The sequence below is a fragment of the Leucopleurus acutus genome, assembly GCF_964270905.1.
Source record: "Leucopleurus acutus genome assembly, chromosome: 11".
Taxonomy (NCBI): Eukaryota; Metazoa; Chordata; class Mammalia; order Artiodactyla; family Delphinidae; genus Leucopleurus; species Leucopleurus acutus.
In genome coordinates, this window is record NC_139152.1 from 57,134,766 (window position 1) to 57,150,284 (window position 15,519).

The following is a 15,519-nucleotide window of genomic DNA, read 5'->3' on the forward strand; positions in this document are numbered from 1 at the left end:
GGTTGTACAGCCATTCAATCATCGAAAGCCAAGTCCTGTGCTTTTCTTCCCACATGACTGGGGCTCCTCTGCATACCTCAGCTCTTGGCCCGTAAGGTTGCTTAGGGAAATTACAGATCAAGTCTCCCCATTTCAGGGAGCTGGTAGAGCAGTACACACACAGCTATGTATAATCCCAGTCCTTGTATCCTGTTAGATCTGCTCCTTTATGTTGCCTGTTAGCATGTTTTGGTTGGCGATTCTGTCATCCAACATACTTGCTATCCCTGTTCACTTTATACTGTATCCACAGGTAGGTACAAAATTCCTGATTTCTCATATTTGGATTATAAATAGGCTTTTCAGCGATGTTTGGAGGATCAAGTATTGATGGGTACATGGAGGAGAAGTAATAACAGGCATATACATAGAATTGCAAGAAGAGATTAAACATCTTCCCATTGATGATAACAATTGACAAAATGAGAATAATAATAATATAAGCTAGAAGCTGACAAAAGCAAAGTGGGTAAGCACATGGGCTTTTTTTTTTTTTAAAGCACATGGGCTTTGAAGTTTTGAATCTTGCTTCTGCCTCTTACCAAATGAATAAATTTGGACCAGTTACTAGCCTCTCTGTGCTTTGATTTCCTTGTATGTTAAAAGGAGATATGGTTTTTTTGACAACTAAAGGATTTAATTAATTCACAACAGTGCCCAGCACACAGTAATTGCTCCATAAATAACAGTAGGCATCATTATTACCAATATACCAACCTCCTTATTTTTACGATAGAGCAGAAGAGGCCCAAAAAGCTTAAGTGACTTCAACATTTATTAACAAACAATTATGGAGCTTTTGCTTTGTAGCGGACATTTACTAGTTGGTAACTAGACTAATGTTATAAGTTGGGAAGTAGTAGAGCTGATAACTGAACACAGACCCTTTGATTTCTAGTCCATTATGATGAGTGTATGTTCAACACACTCGCTGCCACTCTGGGTTTGTAATGGTTCCTTGATATTTCAAACAGTTCCACAGGCAGCAGTGACAGCAGGAGCCACCAAACTGTATCTTCTGTCCCCATTTATCTTCTTGAGACAGAGGAGCCTGGGAGCGTGGACTGAAAGGCAGGGGGCCTGGAGCTGAGCCATAGGTGCTACAGAGCTGGCGGATGGGGTGCCTGGTGTGCAGGTTGGGAGTGCTCAAGCCCAGTGCCTGGTATTGTTCGCTCCAGGAATAACTTTCCAACCCCACCCAGAGATTGTTGGGTTTAGAATTGGCATCGTTTACCTGGCTGAAGGTAGTGCTCCTGGTGTCTCTCCCCAAGTACTGCAGGGAATCTGGTTACCCTGTGCTGAGAGGCAGGGCACCCCTTCCAGCTGACCCTTCTGCTGTTTTATGCAGTTCTCCGTTTCGACTGGATTTAAAAGCCTTTGTCACCAGGGCATCTCTGGCTCTGAGCTTTGGTAGTTTTGTTTGGAACAGCCTCTCCCCAGTGTTCAAGTTTCAGGTAAGGCCTCTGGTGTGTAACTAAAAGATAAGAACAAAGAGAAATAAAAATCTTTTATTACTTCTGTGAAACCAGGTATGTGCAAATAAACAACGAAGAAGTGCAACTGAATTCAAGAGAATTGTGTGAACTCCCAAGGGGCTATTACCCTTCTCTTCAAACCAAGAGTTGCTATTTCACTACTTTGTTTTCCTCTTCCTTTAGAATGTAAATTTATGGTCACCAGTGGCAATTGGAAGGGTATGTTCCTTTAAAAACAGCCTCTTACTGCCAATATTTGTCTCACTGCAAATTATTTCAATGTTAGCAAATAATTCCTTCAACAAAACTACCAAACCAATAATATCTCCTGTATATGAAGGCTGTGTGTGCAGAAAACCCAAGAATGTTGAAAACAGACCTTCATAGAGACTCTAGCCCAGGGGAATTCACTGTCCCAGTTACAGTGTTTTTGGATTGCAAGGCATAGAGGGCTCCAAATTGTGGAGTGTGCAAGCTGGGAGATGCTGTGGTCCTTTGCCTTTACACAGGGAATGAGAAGTTAGTAATGCTGACTTCCCAATGCATTTGTGATTTATGGAATTGGACAAAGTTCAATTATTTTAAATGTTGTTTTATCACAGTAATACATGAATGTGATTTCAGAAGTTGAATGGGACTAGTAAGCTTCCTGCTGGAGCTACAGTTCTCTCACGCATACACATTTCACACTCCAAAGGCAACTATTTTCTATTCTTTAAGCTCTTTATTCTTGAACTGGGTCCATTTTTCTAAATAATACACACACGCTGCTATCGTTTATCAATTTAGACATTAAAGTGTATGAGGATTCTAGCTCTCTTACCTTCTACCCCATCCTGCAATATATCAAAGTTTTATAGCAATTCAGATTCTGGGTTTTCATTATTTTGCATGGAAATATCATTCATTGCCAAGCCTAGAAGTATGATTATATTTTCCGTAAATGTTGTTACTGTTGTTGTTTTCTGGGCTCAGTTTTCTGCAGCTGTTGGGACATTTTTCATCAAACACTCTCTCCCCTTCAATGACCAGAATTTGCTGGGTTTTGTGGTCGATAGACCTCTCCACTGCCAGCATCTCTTCTGTCAGCACATTCATCTAGATTGATTCCCTCTGGCTTCCGCCCAACCTCCCTGAACAGCAAGATGTGAGGCCCCACAATGGCCTAAGATTCGTAAGTAGGCAAGAAGAGAGGACAATGTAAATAAAGGGAGGAGGCAATCTTGAGCATGCAACTGTCTAGAAAGAGTTTTCTGAGCTCTTTAGATGCTGCGAGCTATAAAATCTTACCATAGTGTAAATGTGGACACTGAGTCAGGGGACAGCTTTAGAATCAAGTGGGGGTTGTCTGTTCTCTTCATAAATATGCCGTGTACATTTGGACAGCCTGAAAATCGATTCCATTCAGAAACACATCATCTGGCTCACAAAACTTGGACTCACTCATCCCATGTTTAACCATCAGGTCCCCTTTGACTGTGTCTTCCTACTCCTCCTTTTCTCATCACTAGTTGAGGAAAGTCAAGCATCTGCCAGCACTTACATTCCAGCCTCTATCACAGATCCCTAGAAGTACCAAGCACAAAGGGAATCAGTGCCTGTGCAACCACACACAGGCATGCACATACGTACACACATCCCCAGATATAACAAAGGGATCAAAACGTGTGCGTGTATGCATGCACACACGTGCACACACACGTATACACACACATATTGATCTGCTCTGGGTTTTTAATTCTCTGTGATTCTTATAAGACCTTGAACACAGACATCAGAACACCTTTTAAACTCTGAGATGGAGACAACATGTGACATATTTGCCAGACTTTATGTGTATTCCTGTCTATGAGGATGAGAACCACTCCGGAATGTCTGTTTCTTTCTGGCTAGAGAAATAGAAAACGTAATAATGGATAGAGGCATTGGCAGGGAAGGGATGGTGGAAAGCCTGAAGACCAACTCTGTTGCATTTTTGCTTTCAAACCCAGGATACAGGAAAACATCATTTACAATAACCAATGCAAGTTATTCCAGATTATAAGCCAAGGACATGACAAGAAAAATTCTGGTAAGTAGTTTTAATAAAAACTGAAAATTTCCCATGTCCTTGCTAGGGATGGAAATAACTCTCAAAAGATTTATATAGTTGTCAGTCTTCTCATGGCCAAGGGAGACTCCTACACTTTCTTCCAGGCTTGTTACTGGTATTTAGTCCACTACAGCATCAACTGAGATTTTCTTTATGAAAATTTCACGTTAAAAGGCACAAATTCCAAGTGGGAAAAACAAAGCCTAAAAGTGCATTCAAATCTTGTCTAAAAGGAAAAGAAATGTTTGATTAATTGTTGGAATTAATATATGCGAAGGTAGGATTTGTGGTCCATAAACCAAACGGGGTGGTCTGCAGATGATCTAAAGACAGAAAAATTGTGAGTCTTTAGCATTGTTCTTAGGAGAAGCTGCTAAGAAGCTGGCATTATAAGAATTGGGGCCACGTAGCAGGTGTATCCCCAAACCCGGAGATGGATCTCAGAGGATATTAACCTGAAGCCCGGGCCTTGCTCTTGACTCCTGTTCCTCTGACTCCACATTTGATAAGAACACGTTTGATTATAATCTGGCTTTCCGTATAGAGTTTCCTATAGGGAATGAATACTTGATCAAATGGCATGAACATCCCAGGTTGCCTGTCAACTTTGGTTCTCATTGCAAAAAAACTGGCCATCGGTTTGTGCACCACTTGCTTGAGAGGTGGGTTTTGTTTTGTTATTTTTAATATATCTTCATTGGAGTATAATTGCTTTACAATGGTGTGTTAGTTTCTGTTGTACAACAAAGTGAATCAGCTGTAAGTACACATATATCCCCACATCACCTCCCTCTTGAGCCTCCCTCCCATCCTCCCTATCTCAACCCTCTAGGTCGTCACGAGTGGTGGGTTTTGCATAAACCTGACTTCTAGAGAGCTAGCATGTTATGGTATAAAATCAGATTCATTAACCTGCAAATTTGAGGTGATCCAACTAATTCACTCCTCTCTCCCCCTATAGTCCTGTTCCTGCCATTTGCAGAGCCCAGGGCAAAAGTACAAATGGAGGACTCAAGCCTGTCTTACCCCATTTTTCTTCCCACCAACAGCTCTAACCATCACAACAGGGGGGTGGGGGGTAGTTGGGGGGGCCAGGTGAGCAGCCATAGGGACACCCCAGTCATCAAGTCCAAGATCTGTCCCTGTCCCTGCCTACCCAGTAGCCACTGCTTGGCCATTTCTGGAGCCCAGGGGTGTGGATATGGCAATGGCTATCTTTGGGAGAACAGACTCAAGGAAGAGTCTGGCATTTGCTATAGGCCATTTGGCGAGGATGTTCTGGGGCTGAGGGCTGACCTCAGGGCAGACACACCTCCTTGGCTTCATGGACGCCCTCACTATGTGGAGAGGGGTTTGCCCAGAGGAAGACCAGAGTGGGGCCCAGGCCATTGGACAGAGTTGCCCAGTTCTAAGGGTGACACTGCCCACATGACCAACCTTTCTCTACTTTTAGGACATTCAGGAGTGACCGTCTTACCTCTTGGGAGGACCTCTCTATCTCAGCTCTCTAAAACTGCAAGACTTCCGAATAGAATGTTATTTGCCAACTTGTGATCCAAGGGGTATCTGATGCAAGTCTGTGGGCCATAAACAAAGCCATATACTGTTTGAAATTGCTCTTCAGAGAACTGGAAGTAACTTTGGGGTTCTCTATTAACATTTATAGAGGTTCCTCAGGCAATTAGACTGAATTCTGACCTATGTAGAAATGAAGGCCAGGGTCACAGCCTCATCTCTCCTAATTACAGGGTCAAGGACATGAGACTTGACTTAACTGCTAATGGAAATCCTTAATCTGAATGAACCCGAAACGCTTGGCCCAGGGAAATTAGCACATAGTGTTAGCAAATGACATTCAAATTGTTTTAAAATAATCTAATCTTCCAGAGCTCTGTGCTTGGCTGATGGAAACAAAAATTTGAAAGGAACAACCTGGAACTTACTGGCTTATAAATGTGCTTTGGGGCAGAATGATTGCAAAAGCGATCACATTTTGTTCCAAGAGATTTCACTGCTTTTTCACAAACACTCTATCCAATCTTGCTTATAGAACAAAACCACAGAGCTGCATTAAGAGTGGAGCAGAAAAGGATTTTAACCTACTCAGCCAGCTGGTCTATCACCTAGATTATACGGGGTGAGGAGGAAGAGAAAGATGTAAACATAATGTGACACACAGAGCAATTTCATGTGATTACCTGATAGAAGATGCCTTAAAGGTAACTGGATGGGAAATCAATATTTACAAAGTTCAGGGTGGGATGACCAGTTGGTCGTTTCTGATAATATTGATATAGCTAAAGAGCTGTGGCCAGGAGAAGACTGGCCTCATTGGCTGTTCATATAATTTTATTTTTATTTTATTTTTTTATTTCATGTCAATCATTCATCCAGCAAATATTTAAGTACCGGCCAAATGCAAGGCATTGTTCAACATGAGAGCATTTCTATAGATTCTTTTCCTTTGCTTCCTTTCTTATGTTTTCTTCTACTTTCCATCTTTATTCCATCACTAGGGAGGTAGTATAACAAAATAATTAGTCATGCAGGCCATGTAACCTACAGGAAGTTATTTCACATCTCTGAATCTTGTCTTCCTCATCTGGGATAAATAAATAGGGATAGTGAAAGTGCTTAGCTTACACTGGTGGCTCAGCACACTCTAAGCTCCCAATAAAAGTTAAATATGAAAAAAGGTTAGGAAAGAGATCATGATAATTTGCTTTATAGGCTGCTGAAGCTAACTTAGAGGTCACTTTTAGGAAAGAGTAGCATTAGCCAGAAATGAATCAAGGATGATATTTGTGACTTCCAATGTTTTATATTTCTTGAGCATAAAGAAACCACCAACATTAGCTGAGCATATACCTTTTCAGGATATAAACAAAACTTTTTGAATATGTGATATTGGTTGGGGAGAAAACCAAAAACTTTTCCTCTACCCTCTTAGGTTTGGTGGCTGAGGCCCTGAAAAAGAAACTGACGTAAGACAGATTATCAGGAGAAGAAGGTTTATTTCATATCAATAGGGGAGGTCTCACAGAAATGAAGCGAAAACTCCAAAGAGGCAGATAGACCTGGAGGCTTATGTACCATTTTAACAAAGAGTGATAAATGTGGAGACATGACAAAAGAAAAAGGATCTGAGCTTCCAGGAGTAGTAAATTATGGGAAGGTAAATACATGAGAAAGCTAATGGAAGATAAGGGTTGTTCATTTTTGTAAGGTTTGTAAGGCAGATTCCTCTCAGTGCCATCTCTGGGCTAAGGGTCTAGAGTTGTCTCCAGTGACTAAGAATCACTCTACCCTTCCTGGTACTAGAGTGTTGGGCAGGGAGGACATCTTCATGAAGGGAAATTTATGTCCTGCTTTTAGGCAAATAGGATGGAAGCTAGAGAGCTTTGTTCTGTGTCTGTTTCTCAGTTGCCTTCAGCTCAAAATAATCCTTATGCCAAAGTGGCATATTTGGGGTGGCGTAGTCTTATCCCTTTATATTATAAGGGGACAAGCCACTGTACTTACTCTCAGCTGTGATTCCATAGTGACCAATCATTCCTTCCTCCTTGGTTTGCCCACTGGAGATCAGAAACTGTGTTTGGCACTTGGCAGAGTCCTTGTGCATTTAAGTGGCTCCCTGTTTGTGGAATGAGAAAATTTTGGTAGATTGGTGCTCCTCTCTGTAGATGAAACAAAAAATACCACACAACTGGATAAAAACAATTCGGGCCATTAAAAAATCTTTAGGGTGGGCTAATCTGGCTTTATTAGATAATCAGTGTGTATGAAATGAGCAAAGAGAAACTAGTTACAGAATCCTGCCATGCACAAGGTTTCTTTGGTGGTTGTTGTTGTTTTTGTTTCAACTCAACAAATGTAAATTCTCAAAGCCTAACTTCAACTCATCAAATTCAATTCTCAAGCAATTGGTTCTATTGTTTTGCCTGCAAATTTATCATGAGTCTTGATTACTTGGTCTGCCTTGCTACTAGAGGACCTCCAGAATTCATTGACAGGTCCTTTGGTTTTCCCACTGAATGGCTCTGAATGTGTTTCTTCTTGCAGGGGGTGGTGGAATTCTGGAACCATTTTGAGTTGGGAAACCATTTGTCAGTTGATGCCTGGTCAAATAGGTTCAGTCCCACCCAACCCCATACCCATGTAAGGCCAAAGTAGCTTGAGGCTAGAGCAAGTATGAAGGTGAATTCAGACTATTGAATACATATACTCTAATACTGGGGTACAGAAACATATCGATTATTTATTTATTTTATATATAATTTATTATAATATATATGTTATTATTTACTTATTTATTTATTATTTCCACACCAAACTCTCTCCTGTGGATAAAGTCTAGGCTCCTTTACACAAGAGGAAGTCTGGTGTAGTGGTTAAGAATGCAGTCCTGGAGACGGTCTGCCCAGCCATTGGTCTGCTACAGCCATCTTGCTACTAGGAGAAGGGGGTCTGCTGAGGGTGAGGCCAACATGGCCAAAAGCAAAGCTAGGACAGAGTGAGAAACCAGGTCCTGGAAATGCTGTGGGGGAAAAACTATGCCACCCCCAAGTATGCCATTTTGCCATAAGGATTATTTTGAGCTGGAGGAAAATGAGAATCAACAGATGCCAAAAGAAGCCTTCCTGGAGCTTCTCTTATCTGACTAAAAGCAGAAACTTCTGAGAAATGAAGACTGCCGTAAATCTCCTCTTCTGGGGAAGTTTTATGGCCATGAAGAGATGGAAAGTTGGCTCCGAGATGGACCTACACAAACAAACCTTCCTCCATTAGTTTTCCTATATTTACCTTCCCAGAGTTTGCTGCCCTTGGAAGCCTAAAACCTTTCCATTGTCTTGTCACTTCTCTACAAATGTACTGTTCTTTGTTAAGATGCTATGTAAGCCCCAAGTTCTAATCACCCCTTTGAGTTACTCATCACTGAGTCTTTTTCACGAAGTATATGCACACTGCACATATTAATAAACTCTGTTTTTCTCTTGTTAATCTTTCATCAGTGAAATCTGCAGGGCTCCAGCTGGAGAACATAGGAGGGTAGAAAAAAAAGTTTTCTTTTCCTCCCCTACAATGCTATTAAAGAGCCCTGATCAAGCTGAGCTCAAAGCCAGAACTATCCCTAGATTTTTCAAACATGTAAGCCAAAAACATTTTTGTTTTGCCTAAACTATTTTAGGTGGGGTTTTTCCATCATTCACATTCTCTCTCCATCTATCAAAATTTTCCCCGGTATCCAAGCCCAGTTCAAACGCACACTCTATGAAGCCTTCCTTGTTCCCTCCAGGCAGAATGGCGTCTGCCTGCCTCTCTCCCTCTTTTCTGTTCCTGTGTAATACTCAATTAACACTTCTCTTAATGCCCTTACCAATTATGCCATGGGCCGTTAAGTGCCTGAGAACTCTAAAGCTAGATTGCTTATGTTGCAGTCCTGGCTATAACACCTGCTAGCTGTGTCATATCTTCCCTAATAGAATATAAGGGGCTCAAGACAGAGATCTTGGCTTAAGCCATTTTCCTGTTGTGCCACCCATCTTGTTGTCCTATTCCCTTGAACAAGGCCTGTTTATAGACCTACCTATGAATACTTGCATTGCCCTCCACCCACTCTCTCAATTAGAAGACTGATGTTCCCTTGGTCTTCCTACTATGCTCAGTCTCCAGGTCTTTGCCAGGCCCTGAAAACATGTTAGAATCTGGGACTTCCTAAACCTTCTCCATTCTGTTGATGCCTGATCAAGGTTATGACATAAACGTACAATCTCAGTGACTGACTCTTCCTTTCTGGATTCTGGAAATGGCTGGTACTTAAAGACAGATGAATGTTGCTTCAGTGGTCTATCTTGACTGCAGTTGACTCATTCCCAGAAATACAAAGTAATTTCTATTCCCTGGCTACTAATAAATGTCAGTTCCAGATCCATACTGTCTTGCCTTTGCTTTCCTGAAAGGCAGTCTGAAGGGTTAACTGTTGACATAAACCCTTTATTCAAATGAACAGACTCCAAAGAGTTTGTGGAAAGAATATTAAATCCAGATGTTCTACTAAGATGTTGCCCTTGAGCTAATGGGAAAATAAAAACAACGTAATTTAATAGAGTCAAATGCATATAAACACAGAACAGAAAAGATTGAAGGCTTTTAGACAATGACCTATGTTATGGTCCCATTTCTGTCACTTAATAAATAGATGACAGTGGGCAAATCACATAATTTCTGTGTTCCCTTCAGCAAAATGGGATTAATAATAAGCTATTTTACCTCTATTACTGAGATCAGCACTGAGTTGTGATGATGACCAAATTGGCTGGTGTATAGTGGCTTTGCTACACATATAAGGTATTGTTGTTATTATTACTATTACCAAGTGATCCAGGGTGTGAAATCTAATTTCTTAGTGAGACTTTTACACAACAACATTTGGTAATGGTTGAAATCCAACATCCTTGTGAAAAGCAAGTTTGACTCTTTATGAATTGGTCCCATTTATTTTGTGGGTAAATAAAGTAATGTATGAGTTTCTGAAGTCTGTTCCTGCTACTTTCATGTTTAGAGCTGACAACTATAATTAGATTAGGAAACAATAATGTAATATAACTACATAATTATAATTCTTATGACAGATCAATGAAATGGAGCAGAAAAGCAAGTGGGAGTATTGAACTGGAGGAATCCAAGTTTGGGAGTTGGGTAAAAGGTTCTTTAGGCCCCTTGTTCATGCTGCTTGAGCTTACCCCATCCCAATCGGCATTGGTTTTCCTGCTTTAACATCATACAGATTACACTCAGACTTCTTCTCACCATGGTGTGAACTTAGATTCTTAGGAGCTATGAAATTTGTCTCCCTAAAGTACTCCTTGGCAAGATTAATTTAGCTGATGTCTGCCTGTAGAGTTACCATGTTGACATTGCAAAAGCAATCTGGGTAAAACTGATGGTGCCCTAGCACTAATCAAAGCAGTGACACCTAACCTTACTAATAGTCACTGATGGTACTCCTTAACACCAGCAACTCCCAACCTCGACTCCCTGAACACCTCTACACAGACAAGGTCTCCTCATAGGTTGGCCACGCAGCGTCTTTGGGAGGCTGGACTACTGAGGCATTGAGCACAGGCAAAGATGCCCTATGCATGCCAGGGAAGCTGACAGCATCTGGACTTTGGTTTGAGCAACGAGGAACTCAGGAGGAACTGGGATATACTAGAGATTAGAAGACCTTCTCTCAGTTCTGGGTCCTAAGAATTCTCCTGCTTTCTTGTCTTATCTAGGAAGCAGTTTCAGGCTTCAATAATGTCTAATGAAACTTTGCACCAGACAGGTAGGATGAGCACTCAGAGGAAAAAATGAAATTGATTTAAAGGAAATGAGAAAACGCAAAGGGAATAATTCTGGCACACACTTTGTAGATCAAGATAAATATCTGCTACTACGATAAAGGGTACTGCATTTGTATTCTCTCTGTTTAGGGGACTGCTTATTTTATGAAAGATGTGTCATTGAAGTGTATATCTGTTTGACATTTGTCCTACAGCCAAGCTGAAGTTTATTACGCTCTGCTGAGCCATTAATGTCTTGCAGAGTGGAAGTGTTTTTAAGGCAATTGATGACACCACAGAAAGGGCAAGATCAGAATTTGGAAAACCTTTGGTATATCCTTTGGAAAATGGACAAACATAAGCAGAAAGGAATCTAATAGGGAGAAAAGCAATTCACTAAAAGAGGAAAAATAAATGGGGTAGAGAAGATTGACTTTGCACACACATCTTCCACTTAGTCATTGGATCAGAGGACAAACACAAATCAACAGTTCCAGTCAACTCCCTGAATTCTCATTTTCTCTAAATAACACCACCTCTCATTTTATTTTTTCTTATTGCAGTATAGCTGATGTACAATATTATATAAGTTACAGGCGTACAATATAGTGGTTCACAATTTTTAAAGGTTATACTGCATTTGTAGTTATTATAAAACATCAGCTATATTCCCCATTTGTACAATATATCCTTGTAGCTTATTTTACACATAATACACCCTCTCATTTTAAATCTACCGAGATCAGAACTTTCCTTTTGCTGAAGGAATGCAATTAACCCCTCCTCATTTATTTTCTTCATTTGGGAAATATTTACTGAATACTTCCTAGGTGCCAGTCATCACATATACAAAGAAAATGCCACATGATCTTTGCTGTAATAACAAAGATGAGCCCAGTGCAGCAGCAAACCCTGTTTCTTTTTTTTTCTAGGCACATAGATAGATGGAAATAGGCTGAGAGAAGGCTAAATAAGTTGCCTAAGGTCATACAGCTAGTAAAGTTGCAGAGCAGGATTTAAACTTAGGGTAGAGCAAATTTCAAATGTAGGTGACAGGCTCAAAAACAGACCATTCACTGACCATTGCCTGTATTTAAATCTCATGCCTATCCGAATTTCAGAAAGGACTTCACTAGAAGGTAAAGTTCACATGAGCTGCCAACTTGCCCTGCAGTTAAGTAGCACCATGTGACTGAGTCTAGACCAGTAGAATGTAGGTGGAAATGGTAAGAAAATATTATATACCCCCAAATTTCTTGACAATTAGAGCTAGAAAGGGCCACTTAGGGACATCTAGGTGATATCTCCCACAAGAGAACTATGGCTTCAATGGACAAATTTACTTGTAGACAGTTATCATTTAGCCAGTATGGTTTTTAAATGTTTTGGTATGGATGTGCCATTTTCTAGTTTGGACCCATTTCCCATGACACCCACTGTCTCACATTTGACTACTGTCACATACTCGCTCACACTCATGGATGTAAACGCCTGGCCCTTCCAGGCCTGACCCCTAAACACTTCTCTCACATTCCTTCAGGGGTGTTATTTTCCCCACCTGCCAGCCAAATGCTGATGAGCTAGTGGAAGATTCTGAGGACTTAGAGGATAAAAGAAATCACAAGATGGAAGAACCTGGGATCCTGAATGACTGTGTGGGGTAAATCATGCCACATTGGACTATGACATGAGTGCAAAAAAACCCCAAACCAAACACACTACTGTGTTAAGTCATTGATTGTTGAGGCTGATTTGTTTTAGCAGTTAGACTACCATGGCTAAACTGTGCCCTAGAAAAAAAAAAAGTGCATAGTCCAGTATTTTTATATTTATAGAAATATAAAAATATCACATCCCATAATAATTACTCCTCTCAGAGACTTCATGGTATTTATAAACTCTCTTTGGTAACATATTCATAGAATTTCAGCCCTAAAAGGGAACATGGCAGCTCTTTCTACATGTGATATTGGAAATAGGAATAAAACACACAAACGTTTCAGGGGCCAGGCTTCACATGCAAGAGTGTGAGAGAATATGTGACAGCAGTCAAATGTGAGACAGTGGGTGTCACGGGAAATGGATCCAAACTAGAAAATGGCACATCCATTCCAAACAGCAAGCAAACTGACTTTAAAACTTTACTGGGTAAATAATAAATGTTTACAAGTAAATTCGTCCATTGAAGCCACAGTTGTCATGTGGGAGATGTCACCTAGATGTCTCTGAGTGGCCCCTTCTAGCTGAGATTGTCAAGAAGTTCTTGGGTGTATATTTCTTATCCATTTCCCTTGAAAATATCATACAAAGGAGAACTTCCTAGTCCAAGATGCCACTGTTTCTGGATCTTAGTGCTTTATTCCATTCACCTCTAAGAGTCTAAATCATTAACCTAATACATAATTATTGACAGGACTAGCTACATAATTTGTGGGGGCGCTTTGCAAAATGAAAATGTGTGGCCCCATGCAAAAAGCAGGAAAACAATAGCATTAAAGGTACTAAAACAAACTTTTCCTTCTTTTGTGGTCTCTATCTGTCATGGTGTTTTTTACTTAATGTTTACTTAATTTAATTTTGCTACTTAATGTGTGCTCCCTCAGGTACAGGGATGCTCTTGGGGAAATGCAGATCCTCACAGGCAGGTAGGGCCCCACTCTAAGACTTGCTGCGCAGCACCGTGCCTGATGCGTCGGGCCCTGGGTGGGACAGGTACGTCCTCTGAGGCAAGTGCACCTCCATACCAGCGTGCACTTGGCACCTGGATCAGGTGTGAACGAGAGCCTTGCCGCCTCAGTTGCCCTCTGAATGCATGGTGGTGTCACGGGTCCAGGGCAGGATGGCTGCTGCCCAAGCCCCTCCCGGAGAAACCACGGCCACTCGCATCCAGGCTTCACACCACGTCCAGACCCCTGCCTGAGTCACAGTCCCCCTCACCCCCACCATGTAACCGAGCTCCCACCCAAGGCACATAGAGTGAAGAGTGGGCAGCCAAGAACCCAGGGAGGCGAGTAGGTGCAGAGGTGGCCGGAAGTGGGACTACACGTGAGCTGAGCCAAGACTCCAAGTGCCCTGCCCAAGTTTCATTGTCCCATCAGACTTCACCCATGAAATACAAATTCAAAGGTAAAATTATTAAGAATTTCAAGATGGCGACCACAGAGCGTTAACCCCAAGTGTGGAGCTCTTCTGAGAGGGGCCCTGATTATGGAGCACCTACTAGCTGCTAAGCACCAGGGATACAGTTATGATCAAAATAGACCAAGTCCCTACCCTGATGGAGTTTACATTCTAATAAAGTCCTTACTGAAGTGCAGATAAGTGTGGGAGGGGTCATACTTTGATGAACAGTTTAATTATAAGAAAGAGTTAGCAAATGGTCAGTTTTTAAGCCTATCAAAGAGACCTGAACTTTGCACAGCCCTGGGGTTGGACACTGCTCTTCCACATTTACTAGCCTGTGACATTGTGCAACTTACTTAACACTCTCTAAGCCTATTTCCTCATCTGTAAAGTGGGAATGGTAGTAATACCAATTTCTATAGGTAAAGAGGCTAGATGGGCACATCCTCATGTTCCGTTACTACTTTTTTCTCTTTTTAATTGAGGTATAGTTAGTTGATGTACAATTATTATATGTTACAGGTGTACAACATAATGATTCACAATTTTAAAGGTTATACTCCATTTAAAGTTATTATAAAATATTGGCTATGTTTCCTGTGCTGTACAGTATACCCTTGTAGCTTATTTATTTTATACATAGTAGTTTGTACCTCTTAGTCCTCTACCCCTATCTTGCCCCTCCCCCCTTCCCTTTCTCCACTGGTAACCACCAGTTTGTTCTCCGAGTCTGTTTCTTTTTTGTTATATTTACTAGTTTGTTTTATTTTTTGATTCCGCATATAAGTGATATCATACAGTATTTGTCTGTCTCTGCCTGACTTATTTCACTCAGCATAATACCCTCTAAGTTCATCCATGTTGTTGCAAATGGCAAAATGTCATTCTTTTTTATGGCCGAATAGTATTCTTATATATATTTTTATATATATGTATATGTATACACACACACACACACACACACACACACACACACACACACATAACTTCTTCTTTATCCATTCATCTGTTGATGGATACTTAGGTTGCTTCCATATCTTGACAATTGTAAATAACGCTGCTATGAATATTGGGTGCATATATCTTTTCAAATTAGTGTTTTCAGTTTTTTTGGATGTATACCCAGGAGTGGAATTGCTGGGTCATATGGTAGCTCTATTTTTTTTTGAGAAATCTCCATACTGTTTTCCCCAGTGGTTGTACCAGTTTACATTCCCATCAACACTGTACTAGGGTTCACTTTTCTCCACATCCTCACCAACATGTTCTTTTTGATGACAGCCATTCTGACAGGTGTGAGGTGATATCTCATTGTGGTTTTAATTTGTATTTCCCTAATGATTAACAATACTGAACATTTTTTCATGTGCCTGTTAGTCATCTGTATGCCTTCTTTTGAAAAATGTCTTATCAGGTCTTCTGCCCATTTTTTTTTTTTTTTACTATTTTTGCTGTTACTATT